Raw genomic sequence first — 16,438 nt, forward strand, 5'->3', positions numbered from 1 at the left:
CAAGTGACCTGGGTTGTAACTCTGAACTCCAACCTTTTTGCCATGTGACATTATACAAGTTACTTAACATCCCTCAGCCTCCATTTTCCTATCCATAAAACAGGGATAATCGTAATACATACATACCTCATGGGGTTGCTGTAAAGATTACATAAGGTTGCTGTGAAGATTAAATGAAATCCATCACCAAGAACATGAGCTACAGTCATTAGCCTCATCATCATTACACTTTCAGGGTCTCTTCAGACTCAAATGAACATTTTCAAAACTAATTTTTTAAAATAAAATTTATCTTTCCTTTGTAAATCTGATAGTGAATATAAAGCTTTTTAGTTTAATGCTCAATGATTTTGTCAGTTGAAATAACTCTTTCAGCATCCGAAAATTATGTTGATATTCAGGAAAATATTGTTTACTAAATTCTGGTTAGGAATCTTGTAGTAAGTTCTCTCAGTATGAAGGCAGCCTGATTCAGTGAAAAGAATACTACATCTAACCATCGAGAAACCTAGATTTTATCCAAGAACATTGTCACTAAACAGCTGGGTGGCTTCACACTAGGGCCTTAACCCTTAGTCTCCTTTTTCATAAAATTTAGTAACTAATGAGGCACCAGTGGGTAAGCAAAGAAGTTTCAAGAGAAGACAGTCTCAATTTGAACATTTGTAAGAATAATAATACCTCTAACCAAAATATCAAAGTCAGAAGGAAAAACTAATCTGTTGTAAAAAAAATGAATTTGTTTTTAAATATGTCAAGTTTAAGGATGCTGGTGGAGCATTTGATTGGAAATGTTTAGAAATCACTTGGAAACCTACAACTGGATTTCGGCAGCAAAGGCAGAAAATGTCAATGTTAGGACAATTACTTAAACAGATACTTGACATTATTAGAGTGGTGATAATGTTGATGATAACTATGAAGATACAAAAAGAACTAGATGGCTGACAAATTATACTTGGGAAGAATAGTAGGATTAGAGGGGTCAGACGGGAATCATGACAGTGCAGTGCCATGAATATAAATGTAGATGGCTTTGTGGCCAGGAAGAGATGTGTGAAGCGGCAGGGGAGGTCCATGTGAACTTTTGAGGGCCTAAAATGACTAAATACAACCTTTGCTTGAAAAAAAAAGAAACGGAAGAAAAACTTTGGGCCTAACTGGGGACTGAGTAGGCCAGCAGCTTCTAACTCTTCGCATCAAGGGAAGAGAACATCAAGAAAAATCTGGAAACAAAATGTCAGTTATAACAGAAAATCTAAAGCATGAGACTTGAGAGTAGAAGCTTATTGAATTTTGCCCTTGATAAATTTTATGTAGCCTTCGACAGTGCTGATTCCTCAGTGGAGTGGACTGGTTAGAAGCCATCTTGTTGGGAATCAATGGGAAGGTGACTGATGAGGAAGTAGAGACAAACAGCATGAGTTCAGGAGTGAGAAGAAGGAAAGAGTTGGTATGGTTGGCAGTCAAAAGACATAAGAAGGATGGGGAGAGAGAAACATGCCCTTATGGAGTCAGAGGGAAGGGAGCCCATTTTGAGAAAATGGTTGCAATCAGATCACAGAGCCCATGTAATCAAGTGGAGCAAAACTCTGAAATGTTCTAAAACAGTGATTATTCTTTAAATATTACTCATTTGGCAGGACGATCAGCTCAGAAGCAAACTGTTAAAAACAATTTCCCAGCTTCTAGAATGTATCCATATCATTTTAAGGTAAAGGTAGCCTCCACCTAGACTAATTTATAAGTGTGCTGATGTTAAAAGGTGTGAGATTGTTTTATTAATTTGAATGGGTGGCCTTTTCCTCCCCAACTTTTTGTTTAGCTAGTTTTAACAAACCCCAGGGAGCCTTGTTTTCTCAACAGCTGCTCCTGATGTTGGCACTCAGTGACTTCACAACCTTTTGTAACCAGCCTTTATGAGAAGGGGGAGCTAACAAACTAATTAGACTGGTAGCTTAAGAAAATACAAAGCGTGGTACACACCCACACCAAAAAGGCTTACATGCACAAAAACTGAGTATTTAGGCTTGTCCAACCATCCCAAACTGCCAACTACAGACTTTATGTCACACTTGGAAAATTGGTTCTGTTTTGCTCTGTTTTGTACTTTGGCACACTCTAGAGAAGTCTGACATATCTGTGGAATAAGAATTACATTTGGAACGACGAGATTTACATTGGAAAAATTATGTAGGAGAAGATACGGAGATATAACCCAACCATTTGTCATTAATAGAAACATGCAAATTCGCAAAATAGCAAAATTTGCTTTAGCTGTTAGAATTTTGAGAACTTTAAAAAGGGTTAACTTTTTGTGCCATATAAAGAAAAAACACATGTTTTTTAGTTGGCTTGTAAAATATGATATTTTATGGCCAGCTCCTATAGAATTGTCTTTGATGAACCTATCACATCAGTGGGTTTGTAGTTGTCAGTGTCAGAAGAGCGGCCAAAGAGAAGATACAGTATTTCTCAATCCATCAGCCACCTGCATCAGAATTACCTAAGCTTATTTATTTATTCTTTTAAAATGCAGATTCCAAGAATTCACCCCAGATCTACTACTGAATCTCTGTGAGTTTTGAGAATTTACTATTTTAAGAAGCTCCCTGTGATTCTTATGAAAATTAAAGTTTGTGAGCTAGATTTCAAAACACACCACCACATTTAGATTCATCACTGCTGAGAGGGAGTGAATATCGGCATATCCTTTACAATATGCCAATTTTTTCTTGCAATTTTTCCACCGAATTAAAAAGGTACACATCTTTTGACATAGCAATTCTATTTCTAGGAATTTATCTCAAGGAACAACTAGACAAACGTGCAAAGACATATGTAAAAAACTATCCATTACAAAATTGACTATATTAGTAGAAAAGTGTTAATAATTTAAAAGGCTATCATGAGATTTTGATTAAATAAACTACATACACTTATGTAGGATTATTATGTACAATGTTCTAAGCACTTCAGAAGCTGTAAGTCATTTAATCCTTATAACATTATGCAATATAATATAGTATAAGATGTTAATATAATAATGTAATAATATTATTACCCCCACTTTACAGATGACAAAGCTGAGACCCAGAGCAGGTAAGGACTTGTCCAAGATCACACAGCTAGCACACAACAGAGACAGGACACAATGCCAGGCAGTCTGTCTCCAGAGCCTGTGGCTTCACCCTGCACCATCTGCTTCTTTCAACATTCTGCTACCTTCACGTAATGATTATATGGAAGAAAACATTTTACAAAAAATTATGTTTGATATGATCATATTCATGGTGAAAATGAATATTTATATCTGCATTTTGAAATGAAAGATTTTTATGAAAAGGTAAAGAAAAGAATATACATTAGAGTAGGTACACCAAATTGAAGATAATGATCTGTAAGTGGAATTATGGATGTTTTCTATTTTTCTCCTTTTGCTTGTCTCTGATTGCTTTTTCCTTTTTATTTTTCAGTAATGAACATATACTGTTCTTATAAAAAGAGAAGAGTAATATGTGAATGGGCCTACCTAGCAAGCAAATATACTGTAAAGCTTGTGCTTTTTTTAAGAGTGGACTTTAAAGATAAACTAATTGAATTATAAACAGAGAGCAGGAAAAATACACTTTTAGATTCTCCTTCCTCCATGAGTCCACTGCGTTTCTAGCAGGTGTGTAATCACAGGCTTCTTTTTCATGAGCAAACTAGTATAAATGGCTTTGTTTTTCTTTTACTACTAAATTTTTAAATGATATATATATATATTTTATTTTTTAACATCTTTATTGGAGTATAATTGCTTTACAATGGTGTGTTAGTTTCTGCTTTAAAACAAAGTGAATCAGCTATACGTATACATATATCCCCATATCTCCTCCCTTTTGCGTTTCCCCCCCACACTCCCTATCCCACCCCTCTAGGTGGACACAAAGCACCAAGCTGATCTCCCTCTGCTATGAGGCTGCTTCCCACTAGCTATAGCTATCTAGTTTACATTTGGTAGTGGATATATGTCCATCCCACTCTCTACTTTGTCCCAGCTTACTCTTCCCTCTCCCCGTGTCCTCAAGTCCATTCTCTACATCTGCGTCTTTATTCGTGTCCCACCCCTAAGTTCTTCAGAACCATTTTTTTTTATTCCATATATATGTGTAAGCATACGGTATTTGTTTTTCTCTTTCTGACTTACTTCGCTCTGTATGACAGACTCAAGGTCCATCCACCTCACTACAAATAACTCAATTTCATTTCTTTTTATGGCTGAGTAATATTCCACTGTAAATGTGTGCCATATCTTCTTTATCCATTCATCTACCGATGGACCCTTAGGTTGCTGACATGTCCTGGCTATTGTAAATAGAGCTGCAATGAACAGTATGGTACGTGACTCTTTTTGAATTATGGTTTTCTCAGGGTATATGCCCAGTAGTGGGACTGCATGTGTTTGTTGGCAATCTGTATATTTCTTTGGAGAAATGTCTATTTAGGTCTTCAGCCCATTTTTGGATTGGGTTGTTTGTTTTTTTGGTATTGAGCTGCATGAGCTGCTTGTAAACTTTGGAGATTAATCCTTTGTCAGTTGCTTCATTTATAAATATTTTCTCCCATTCTGAGGGCTGTCTTTTCGTCTTGTTTGTGGTTTCCTTTGCCGTGCAAAAGCTTTTCAGTTTCACTTGGTCCCATTTTTAAATTTTTGTTCTTATTTCCATTTCTCTAGGAGGTGGGTCAAAAAGGATCTTGCTGTAATTTATGTCAAGGAGTGTTCTTCCCATGTTTTTCTCTAAGAGTTTTAGAGTGTCCGGTCTTACATTCAGGTCTCTAATCCATTTTGAGTTTATTTTTGTGTATTGTGTTAGGGAGTGTTCTAATTTCATTCTTTTACGTGCAGCTGTCCAGTTTTCCCAGCACCACTTACTGAAGAGGCTGTCTTTTCTCCATTGTATATTCTTGCCTCTGTTATCAAAAATAAGGTCACCATATGTGCGTGGGTTTCTCTCTGGGCTTTCTGTCCTGTCCTATTAATCTATCTTTCCGTTTTTGTGTCAGTACCATACTGTCTTGATTACTGTAGTTTTGTAGTATAGGCTGAAGGCTGGGAGCCTGATTCCTCCAGCTCCGTTTTTCTTTCTCAAGACTGCTTTGGCTATTGGGGGTCTTTTGTGTTTCCATACAAATTGTGAAATTTTTTTTTCTAGTTCTGTGAAAAATGCCAATGGTAGTTTGATAGGGATGGCATTGAATTTGTAGATTGCTTTGGGTAGTACAGTCATTTTCACAATGTTGATTCTTCCAATCCAAGAACATGGTATATCTCTCCATCTGTTGGTATCATCTTTAATTTCTTTCATCAGTGTCTTATAGTTTTCTGCATACAGGTCTTTTGTCTCCTTAAGAGACAAAAGGTAGATTTATTCCTAGGAATTTTATTCTTTTTGTTGCAACGGTAAATGGGAGTGTTTACTTAATTTCTCTTTCAGATTTTTCATCATTACTGTATAGGAATGCCAGAGATTTCTGTGCATTAATTTTGTATCCTGCAGCTTTACCAGATTCATTGATTAGCTCTGGTAGTTTTCTGGTGGCATCTTTAGGATTCTCTATGTATAGTATCATGTCATCTGCAAACAGTGACAGATTTATTACTTCTTTTCTGATTTGGATTCCATTTATTTCTTCTTCTTCTCTGATTGCTGTGGTTAAAACTTTCAAAACTATGTTGAATAATTGTGGTGAAAATGGGCAACCTTGTCTTGTCCCTAATCTTAGTGGAAATGGTTTCAATTTTTCACCATTGAGAACGAAGTTGGCTGTGTGTTTGTCGTATATGGCCTTTATTATGTTGAGGTAGCTTCCCTCTGTGCTCACTCTCTGGAGAGTTTTTATCATAAATGGGTGTTGAATTTTGTCAAAAGCTTTTTCTGCATCTATTGAGATGATCGTATGCTTTTTCTCCTTCAATTTGTTAATATGGTGTATCACATTGATTTGCGTATACTAAAGAATTCTTACATTCCTGGGATAAACACCACTTGATCATGGTGTATGACCCTTTTAATGTGTTGTTGGATTCTGTTTGCTAGTATTTTGTTGAGGATTTTTGCATCTATGTTCATCAGTGATATTGGCCTGTAGTTTTCCTTTTTTGTGACATCTTTGTCTGGTTTTGGTATCAGGGTGATGGTGGCCTCATAGAATGAGTTTGGGAGTGTTCCTCCCTCTGCTATAGTTTGGAAGAGTTTGAGAAGGACAGGTGTTAGTTCTTCTCTAAATGTTTGATAGAATTTATCTGTGAAGCAATCTGGTCCTGGGCTTCTGTTTGTTGGAAGATTTTTAATCACAGTTTCCATTTCAGTGCTTGTGATTGGTCTGTTTATAATTTCTAATTCTTCCTGGTTCAGTCTTGGAAGGTTTTGCTTTTCTAAGAATGTCTCCATTTCTTCCAGGTTGTCCATTTTATTGGCATAGAGTTGCTTGTAGTAATCTCTCATGATCCTTTGTATTTCTGCAGTGTCAGTTGGTACTTCTCCTTTTTCTTTTCTAATTCTATTGATTTGAGTCTTCTCCCTTTTTTTCTTGATGAGTCTGGCTAATGGCTTATCAATTTTCTTTATCTTCTCAAAGAACCAGCTTTTACTTTTATTGATCTTTGCTATCCTTTCCTTCATTTCTTTTTCATTTATTTCTGATCTGATTTTTATGATTTCTTTCCTTCTGCTAACTTTGGGGGTCTTTTGTTCTTCTTTCAAATCAAATGCGTTAGTTATAGGTAGGCTACTCGGTGGTATAATTTAGGAGAAGCTCAAGACTTATTGCTCTGAGCAGGAAAAACTGCCCTGTAAAATTTGGCTATTAGGGTTCAAATGGTTTTTGAAGTTGTTTTTGATTATCTACAAAGGCATACACAAAGTTGACACACCCAAAAGCAACACTGTAGAGTGGAAAATTACTAGCTTGTAAATCAGAGTAACTGTTTGACTCTTCTTGCCACGTCCTCATGTATAAAATGGGGACAATGATACCGATCTCTACAGATTATTGGGAGGTGGTAATTAATGCACAGGAAATTGCCTGCCACATAATCAACTCATAATAGATGTTAGTTTCTTTTCCCTTGAACAATGAACATAAGTGGAATATCTACTGACTTTTCAATGCAGTAGAATTGTTTTTCATTTATTCTGAAAATATTTTTTTAACAAGTCAGGGTTTGGGCATGAAAATAGATGCCACTCAATATATTCCAAGTAAGAGTATTTTTAATGCAGGGAATTAGAGGCTTACACAATGGTTGGAAGGAAACAAAGGTCAGGGAGGCTGTCAGTGGAGATCTCAGCCTGTAGCACCACAAAGTTCTCAAGTGCTTTCACCAAACACTCTCTGAATATGAAGAACCTCTGGGAGGTTCCCACCAAACCCTCAGGCTGCAGGACTGATGCACGTGATTCTCAGGAAGCTCACCTGGCAGCTGCTTAGACAAGTTCAAGATGAACAAATCTCCTATTCTGAAGAAGTTTACCATCTGAAACTGTGACCCAAAACATTTCTAACCTTATTTATCAATATTTCCCTCCTCATTGGCTCTTTTGACTCTGTGCCCCAGGATTCTGCACTTCATGCTAGTTTCTCTACATAAAATGCCCAACATGATAAATCAAAATGCTTCTCATGTTTTAAGTCCCAATATAAATTCAACTTTCCCCATGAAGTCTTTGTTCATACAATGCCTACCATCACCCCTCTGAATGTAATGTAATGAGTCCCCGTTCTAATGACCCTGTGGTTCTGTACCATCTCTTGTGATTTTTCTATACACTGGTCAGAGCTGGGATGCAGGTAGAAATAAGGGACTTACTAATAGGAAATAAAGGACTTAGGTGTTTAACGATGAGTTTGGAACAGAATTCTGTAGAAAGAAATTCAACATGGCTGCTTGCTTTTCATAACCAAGGCCAAACTCTCTAAGGAATTAGCACGTGTCTTAAATTTCCTACCTGAGACTGTGATTAAAATGGCTCCTTCCTCTTTTGTCAGCAGTATACCATGGGTTCTGGAAAAGATAAAATTATGCGTGCTTCTTTAACCGCATTCCATAACTCAGACTCTCACTCTGTCAGTCTGGACTAATCTACACCTGGAATCAGTAAATAATGAAATAGTAAATACTCACTACAGCACTCTACTATTGCCAGGCTCTGGTCTGAGCACTTTACTAAACAATGTGTTTAATACAACAACGCTATGAGGTAGGTACTATTATTGTTCCCATTTTACAGAAGAAATTCTGAGGCCCAGAGAGGTTAGATAACTGGCCTAACATCACACTGCTAATACGTGACAGAGCAGGATTCAAAGACAGGCAGTTTGGCTCCAGAGTTAGCTCATCTAATCATATTGCGGGCAAGTAGGGTTTCAACATGTGAATCTGGGGGGAACATAGAGTCCATAAGAACAGGTGAGTCTGATGCATGACCAGTATTAAGAACCACCATATTTTCTGCAGTGTTTGTAGAGATATAGAAACATTCCTTCTTAATTACACAAATATTACACAAAATTTTAATTAAAAGATTCAAACAATATGGAAGTATATGGAGCAAAACAAATATGGATACATTTCCACTCTATCAATCACTTTGTTAACCTATTTCAGGTGTTTCTAGCACACAGTCTTATATCCACCGATTAAAACAGTTCTGTGAAGTGAGAATCAGATTGGTTAAAAGGCAAGATGGTAATTCTGTCAAGATGGATTGTATATATCCACTGGTGGAACATTTTGTATCTTTGGGCATCCTGTCCCCTCCACATGCTGATATCATTATCTTTCATATTCAGAAGTTCCTGCTGATTGTGTAGGTGCACAGGCAAGGTTGTGGAATCTGCCTTGTGACTCGTAATAGTTCCCTTCTTGATCTGTTCCTTGCTTAGTCATTCTTGGCAGGGCCTGTTGCTGTTTGCAGCTCTGCCTCTCTGCCTCAAGGGCTGCCTATAAGTCTGGCTTAAAATAACTTACCTTTTCTCTGACTTCAGCAAGAGACAGTGACCAATCTTCCCCAGGGTCTCCAGCCATTGCTGCTGAGGAGCTCATTTTGAATTTTCTGACACTTATGCTCATCACCCCACCCCGAGACTGGAGATACAGAGAATGAGGTACAGGACAGAGAAGGTCACTCACAAGCAGACCCTGACTGTACTGTAGCCTGATTAAGGTAGCTGCCTACCATAACATCCTCCTTACAAGAATTCCCAAGGACTAAGGGGAGAGAATTAAGGCTCCCGCGCCAGCTTAGAGACTGAACCAGTAAGAGTTCAGGAAGAGTCAGTTGGTCATCCTAATTCAGTGACTTTGGTCTATAAATTCATTCATTCTACTCTGAAGAAGGTCATCTGGTACAATGTCATGGAGTTTCTTTAACCAGTGATATCTGGTCAACAAAACAAACCTTGTTAAAAGTTTTTCCAAGAAATAATGAAAAGCCTGAAAAGTGCTACTGTCTACAAAATAAGGTAGAAAAACTGAACAAGGGAGAGTTTCCATGTCCCATCCAGAGTTCCTAGATGTGCGGAAGATCTCCTACGTGCCTCTCGAGATACACTCTCCACTTTCCCTACTGCTCTGTGCCCTGGGACGCTCATCTGTACGGGCACATCACTGCTCGTGGATGGGGACAATCCACAGAGACCACAGGCAGTAGATAAGGAAGGACAGTAAAGTTGAAGTATTTATTCCTTTGGGTCCCTCCCTTTGGGGTCACCAGGGACAAGCTGTACCCATAAACCAAAGGTCACAATGCCACCTGGGTGGCCCTGTCAACACAGCTCTTTTTCTACAAATTTTCTCCAGCTGCTCCCTCTTCTCTCCCTTTCAGCCCTTGATGATAGCAGAGCCCTACTGTCATTGGCACTGCAGTACAGCAGTCTCCCTGGTAATATCTCTACACACTGCTTATGCCTTTGTAAATCATCCCTTAATTAACTCCTCTTCTTAAACTACCCTATTTCAGTGTGACATCTTTCTGCTGGGACCCACAGAAAGCAAATAGAGAACATCTTTGTAATTCTCCAAAATATCACAACAATGCCTGGAAGAAAACCAGCATTTTAGATTATATAAAGTAGGTAGACTGGAAGGATGAGCAACAATATTCTCTCTGTATGACTCCCAGAAAGACACGCTAATGGGGCCTTCACATGCTCTACACTTCTAACCATACCCGAAGAAAACTTCCCCCTTGTGAATACCAGCCCCAACATGATTCAGCTACTTATTTATCCTGAAATGAAATTCTCAGGTTTCAGTAACTGCACTTCAGTCAGACAACCACAGAGGTGTCCAATTTTTAAATGACCTTTTCTCATTTTATTGATGAGTATATTAAAGATAACAAATGTATTCATTTTTTAAAAACAACAAAATGTTGATCCCACCATAACAAAAACAAAAAAAAAACCCCAGAATTATCTACAAAATCATAACTTTTCGTGAGAGTTGAGGTAAGGAGGCAACCAAGGGAACTGAATTCCACAGTGAAAAGTCCCTGAGACAAGGATACACGAACTGATTCATCTTTGGCAAAGCATAGAGGGAAAGGGCGCTATAATAGAAGTGAGTAAGAAGAAACCAGAAAAAAATTAACAAATCCCTAAAGGCTGAGAGTGGGTTACCGGATCACTTTAGAATAACAGGAAGTGCCAGACATAGGGAAGTTTGCAATCGCATGCTCTCTGCACAAACCTCCACCAGATGCTTATGAGAAAGAGTAAGGGCAGGGCAGGAGATGAGAACAAGCCTCCTCAATGGCACAGGACTGCAGTGGTGACCTGGTGACTCTGACGAACAGGCATAAAACACTGCCTGCTTCTGTGGACCCTCCTCTCATAAAAAATAAAAGCCTTAAGCTGCTGGAGGAAGGACAACAGACATTCTTACCCCTTCCCCCCAGCACCTGGGGGGTGGGTAGGAAATCCTCCTTGCTGCCCCTAAGAACGAGGCACAGACCCATTGCTTCTGTAGGGAGGGTAGAAACAAAAGATATCTTTCCTGGAGGATGTGAAGAAAACAGTCTTGTACCAGTATTCTGCACCAATAAAAAAAGATTGGGCTTCCCTGGTGGCAAAGTGGTTGAGAGTCCGCCTGCCAATGCAGGGGACGTGGGTTCGTGCCCCGGTCCGGGAGGATCCCACATGCCGAGGAGCGGCTGGGCCCGTGAGCCATGGCCGCTGAGCCTGCGCGTCCGGAGCCTGTGCTCCGCAATGGGAGAGACCATAGGGGTGAGAGGCCCGTGTACCGCAAGAAAAAAAAAAAAAAAAAGTAAAGATTTAGTCCTGCTGGGGGAGGGGAAGGAATATTTCTCCTGCCCCAAACCCACCACAGATTCAAGGCAGAGTTTGGCTGCCACAGAACGTAAGGGAATGAATACTCAGAAGGACACACTTTTGAAGCCTAGACACTGAGTCTGGACCAGGAAAACCAAGAACTTCTACTACCCCCACTACAAGTCCACCACTGACTAATAAGCAACAGCTGGGAGAGGGGCAAGACCATGGACTGAGGCAGGTGAGCCAGAGTGAATAAAAGCTGAGGGTGGAGAAGAAATACCAAGAAAACTTCTCAGTACCCCAAGCCCCACACAAAGGACAAGGTAATGACAATCCGCTGGTGGAAGATTTTGAAGTCTCTGATTTCACTGAGGGTGACAATAGCAATAATGAAAGCCAAATCTTGCTTAACAATTTATTGACCGGAGACATATTATTACGCTTTTAGAGAGTGATACAATTAACATCACTGTGGGAAGTTGTCAGAGCTTAAAATTGATCAAGGTTCATTATACAACTTATGATTGTCGTTATCATTCACATTTTGCTCTGTTAGGATTTTGTTCCAAACTTGTGTATATTATAAATGCAATTTTATTACCATAAAGTTTTCATCATTCTGGTGAATGTAGTGACACCTGGTCCGTCTTGTGGAATTTGTAAAAGAACCCACCCACAAAGAGCCACCTTGTCGACTATCAGGTAAAATAAAAGAACCAATTCTAGAGGAAATAATACCCACAGGACTAAAAAAAATGCTCCCAGAAAGTGTTAGAGTCTGCTCTTCCAGGGGAAATTGCAGTGAAACATGGTATATTTGTAATAGATGTTCTGTTCTCCTGCACAGAGGTGCCTGCTATACTGCCTATCACACTCTAACAAAATATTAGAATGCTTTAGTAAGACATGTACAAAGTTTCAAATAAATACATTAAGTGCAAAAAAAGTTGTTGATATTTACTCAAACGTGGGTGTTTCAATATTCACTTACATAAAAGATCGCTGGCCACAAGTCCTTAGTTTCTGCAAAAATCCCCCAGTCAATAATATGTTAAATACTGACTAGATTGATTCAATATCCCATGCTAATAACCTAACAGAAGAAGAGTGACTATTCCTAGATCTGATGCTATTTAACTCAAGGTCTATTATTATTCAACACACAATGTACACAATACATTAAAAAAAAAAAAAGACTCAAAAAAGCAAGGAAAAAAATGACACATTGTCAAGAGACAAATCAATTAACAAAACCAGAAACAATGACCTAGATGTTGGACTTCACATAAGGACTTTTCTTTTTCGTAACATCTTTATTGGAGTATAACTGTTTTACAATGGTGTGTTAGTTTCTGCTTTATAACAAAGTGAATCAGTTATACATATACATATGTTCCCATATCTCTTCCCTCTTGCGTCTCCCTCCCTCCCACCCTCCCTATACCACCCCTCTAGGTGGTCACAAAGCACCGAGCTGATCTCCCTGTGCTATGCGGCTGCTTCCCACTAGCTATCTATTTTACGTTTGGTAGTGTATATATATGCCCTACTAGAGAATGGACTTGAGGATATGGGGAGGGGGAAGGGTAAGCTGGGACAAAGTAAGAGAGTGGCATGGACATATATACACATAAGGACTTTAAAATAACTATAAATAATTTGTTAAAGTACATGGTGGAAAAGGTGGGCAACATGCACAAACAGATGGAGAATTTCAGAAAGGAAATGGAAACTATAAAAAATACCAAATGGAAAAAAATCATGATATAAGAGATCAAGAATTCCTTTAATAAGCACAGCTGAGGAAAGAATCAGTGACTTTGAACACAGAAAAATGAAAATTATCCAAAATTAAACACAAAGACAAAAAGGAGTGATGAAACAGAAAAGAGCATCCAAGAGCTGTGAGATGTCATCAGTCTAACATAGATGTAAGTATATTCCTACAAGGAGGAGAGAGAGAATAGGGAAGAATCACTTAAAGAGATAATGCCCAAATTTTCTGAAATTAATGAAAGACAAAAACCCATAAATCTAAAAAGTACGGAGAACCCTGAACAGGATAAACCCCTCCCCCCCACACACACACGCAGGCACATCATAGTCAAACCACTGGAAAAAAATAAAGAGAAAATTTTCAAGGCAACTAGAGGGGGAAAAAATTATTACATAGAGAATAACAAAGAGAAGAATGACAGCAGACTTTTTGTCAGAAACTGTGTAACAAAAGGACAGTAGAGCAACATCTTAATGGTGCTGAAAGATAAAAGCTGTCCATCCAGTGAAAATGACTTTCAAAAATGAAGGGGAATACTATCTACATCAGCAGAGTTTGCTTTCTGGCATTTACACAAAACCACTGAAAATTCACAACACTTGCCAAATTATACTGCATGATATACACTTGTATACTTGTACCCTATACTGTATTATGATCTACTCAAGGATAGGGACTTTTATTTATTTCTTTCTCTAGTGCCAAATACAGTGCCTGGAACCCAGAATGTGCTTAATAAGTGTTTCTGATTGATCAAATCAACTTAAATTTAAGTCCTAAGGTAGATCATTTAAATAATCCTTATTAAACAAGTATTTCTGTTGCCTACCATGTGCAAAGCAGCATCTGTTAAATTGGGAGTTAAAACAATTTATTGAGGTGTTCTGAGACTTTTTGAGTATAAATAATGTCTTCCTATCTTACCATCACTACTACTACTATTACTACTACTGTAATATGTTATGCCCATATTATGCAGAGTATAGTACAATGTGATCTAGTGACATGTAGATAAGGCAGGATTTCCTTCTGCAAAAGATTGTCAGTCTAAGAAAAGAATACAGAAAATATTGAGGCTGTCTCCACACATTTTGAAGCAATAAGTTTTAATTAAATTATTAAGTTGAGATAGTATTCAGCAATGTGATAGTCATAAGAATGATATGTATTTCTATGTCTCTATTTGTGATATAGGATATCCTAATTCAACTAACTATACAAGCTGAAGTGCTTCAGAAATTGTGCTATCACTAGTTCTGCATAACACTTGAAAAAGGGCAGGATAATAGAAGTGATAAAGTAGTAAAGATACCCAAACTTACACATTACAATTGTGTATGCATCTAGGTATACACATGTACATATGTAAGTTTCAGTCTCCTTGGTGTTAATCATACATTTTCAGTTTATTATATGATTTGTGCAAAACTGAATATAACTATACATTTACATTAACGCATGATTAATACTTTAAGTAACTTTCAGGATCATACATTCATGCAATTATTGAGCACTATTTTGTACCAAGTAATGTATTATCCTAATGTTGGATGTTATTATTAACAAGCCTAGAAGGTAAGTTTTCCATTGTATTAAAAACATGCAAAGCAAATGATCTGTATTGGTAAACAATATATGTCTATATGTATACTTATACACATTAATAAGCAGAAGATAATATTAGGACCATTTTTAAACCTTGTTTTAAAATAAGAAGTATGTTTTATTTTGGTATTGAAAAATGTCAAAGAACAATACAATAAACACCCATATAACCTCACCTAGATTCATTAAGTAGTAACGTTTTTGCCACGCCTGATCTCCTGTCTTCCCTCCTTTTCCCCTCCCCTTATACACACACTCAGATCTTCTTTTCTCAACCATCCAAAAATTAAGCTGCATACATCAGGACACTTCACCCCTAAATATTTCAGTTCTCAAGAGTAGGTGATTCCTCTACACACTTCACACAAGTACGACACCTGAGAAAATCATCGTTAGTTCAATAACAACATTCAACATGCAGTCATATCCAAATTTCCTCAATTGTTTCATCCTGTCTTTTTTGCTAGATTATTTTTTCAGCCCAGGATCTAATCAAGGTTGATTTATTTCATTTGGCTGTTATGCCTGTTTAGACTCCCTCAGTTTTTATCTATACCATTGATTCCTCTGTTTATAATATTAAATCATTTGAAGAGTCCTGCAGAACATTCCATATTCTGGATTTGTCTGTTTCCTTGTGTTTAGGTTCAAGTTGAACATTTCTAGCAAGAACACATTGTAGGTGATGCTACATACCTCCCATCACATAACATCAGGAGACAGGACTTCAGACTATCCCACTAGTGGAAGTGCCAAGCTCCATCACCTGGTTAATGTGGTGATCTCTCCATTATAAAGGCCCTAAATATAAAATTATATTTTGTCCCTTTGTAATCAATAAGTTATCTGTGGGCTCATACTTTAAAACTGAGAGACTATCCTGTTCTCCAAAGAATCTTTCCCCTACTGTTTAAAGTGAAACATCTATTCTTGATGATCTGCATCGATTTTTACACTGGGGGTCAGACAATCGTGATTTTTCTCATTCTTTCCGTCTTTCTGCATTTATTAATGCTTTAAATAAACACTGAATAAAATGATAAAATTTCATCAACCAAACAGTGTTTTAAATTTTCATCACCAGGCCTTAGTACTTCTGAAACTGATCCCAGCTGTCCAACTAGTTTCTCCAAGTTCAAATGTAGATGATGACATCCAAAAGTGTCTGAGATACCTCAGGACCTCAGCTCATTTTCAATTGGATGCCACCCTGAGGTAAGCCAAGCATGTTCACAAGTTGGGTTGGGTGTCACCCCCTCCAAGGAGCCGTTCCTCATTAACCCCAGGTGGAGACAATTGTTTCATTTGTGCCCAAGCTTTGCCCTGTATAAACCTCCTTGAGAACACCTCTGACACTTCATTACACATAATTATGGTTGTGTTTATTTCCCTCTTCTGGATAAGCTCAGGGAGGACAGAAACCTTGCCTTATTGGTCTTCTTACCCATAGCACCTATGACGATGCTCAATGCATACTGAATTAACATTGAAGTCACACACGATCTACATCATGTAACAAAACCCCTGAGAGGTCAGTAGGGCACATGTCCCTTATTTATTTTATATGGAGAGCAACTCAGAGAGGTTAAGTGACCTGTTTTCAGGAGGCTGGTTTCCCGTCCAGTGATAGCAGACTACTGCCTATCACAATTGCTACTTGAGAATAAATGCCAGTGATACTCATCAGTGGTTTAGGGATTTCCAGAAATAGGAAAACATCTCAAACACTTGTTT

At 38.0% G+C, this 16,438-nt stretch overlaps 1 long non-coding RNA gene across 2 annotated transcripts in view; it reads right to left on the reverse strand.

Moving 5' to 3' along the window:
* LOC132519984 (uncharacterized) overlaps nucleotides 1–16,438 on the reverse strand; it is a 146,582-nt gene that overhangs the window by 76,750 nt on the left and 53,394 nt on the right. For both annotated transcript variants that reach the window (XR_009540400.1, XR_009540399.1), the window contains exon 2: nucleotides 7,995–8,050. This is a non-coding gene — a long non-coding RNA (uncharacterized LOC132519984). The remainder of the gene's footprint in view (nucleotides 1–7,994; nucleotides 8,051–16,438) is intronic.

Source organism: Lagenorhynchus albirostris, chromosome 4, assembly GCF_949774975.1.
Source record: "Lagenorhynchus albirostris chromosome 4, mLagAlb1.1, whole genome shotgun sequence".
Taxonomy (NCBI): Eukaryota; Metazoa; Chordata; class Mammalia; order Artiodactyla; family Delphinidae; genus Lagenorhynchus; species Lagenorhynchus albirostris.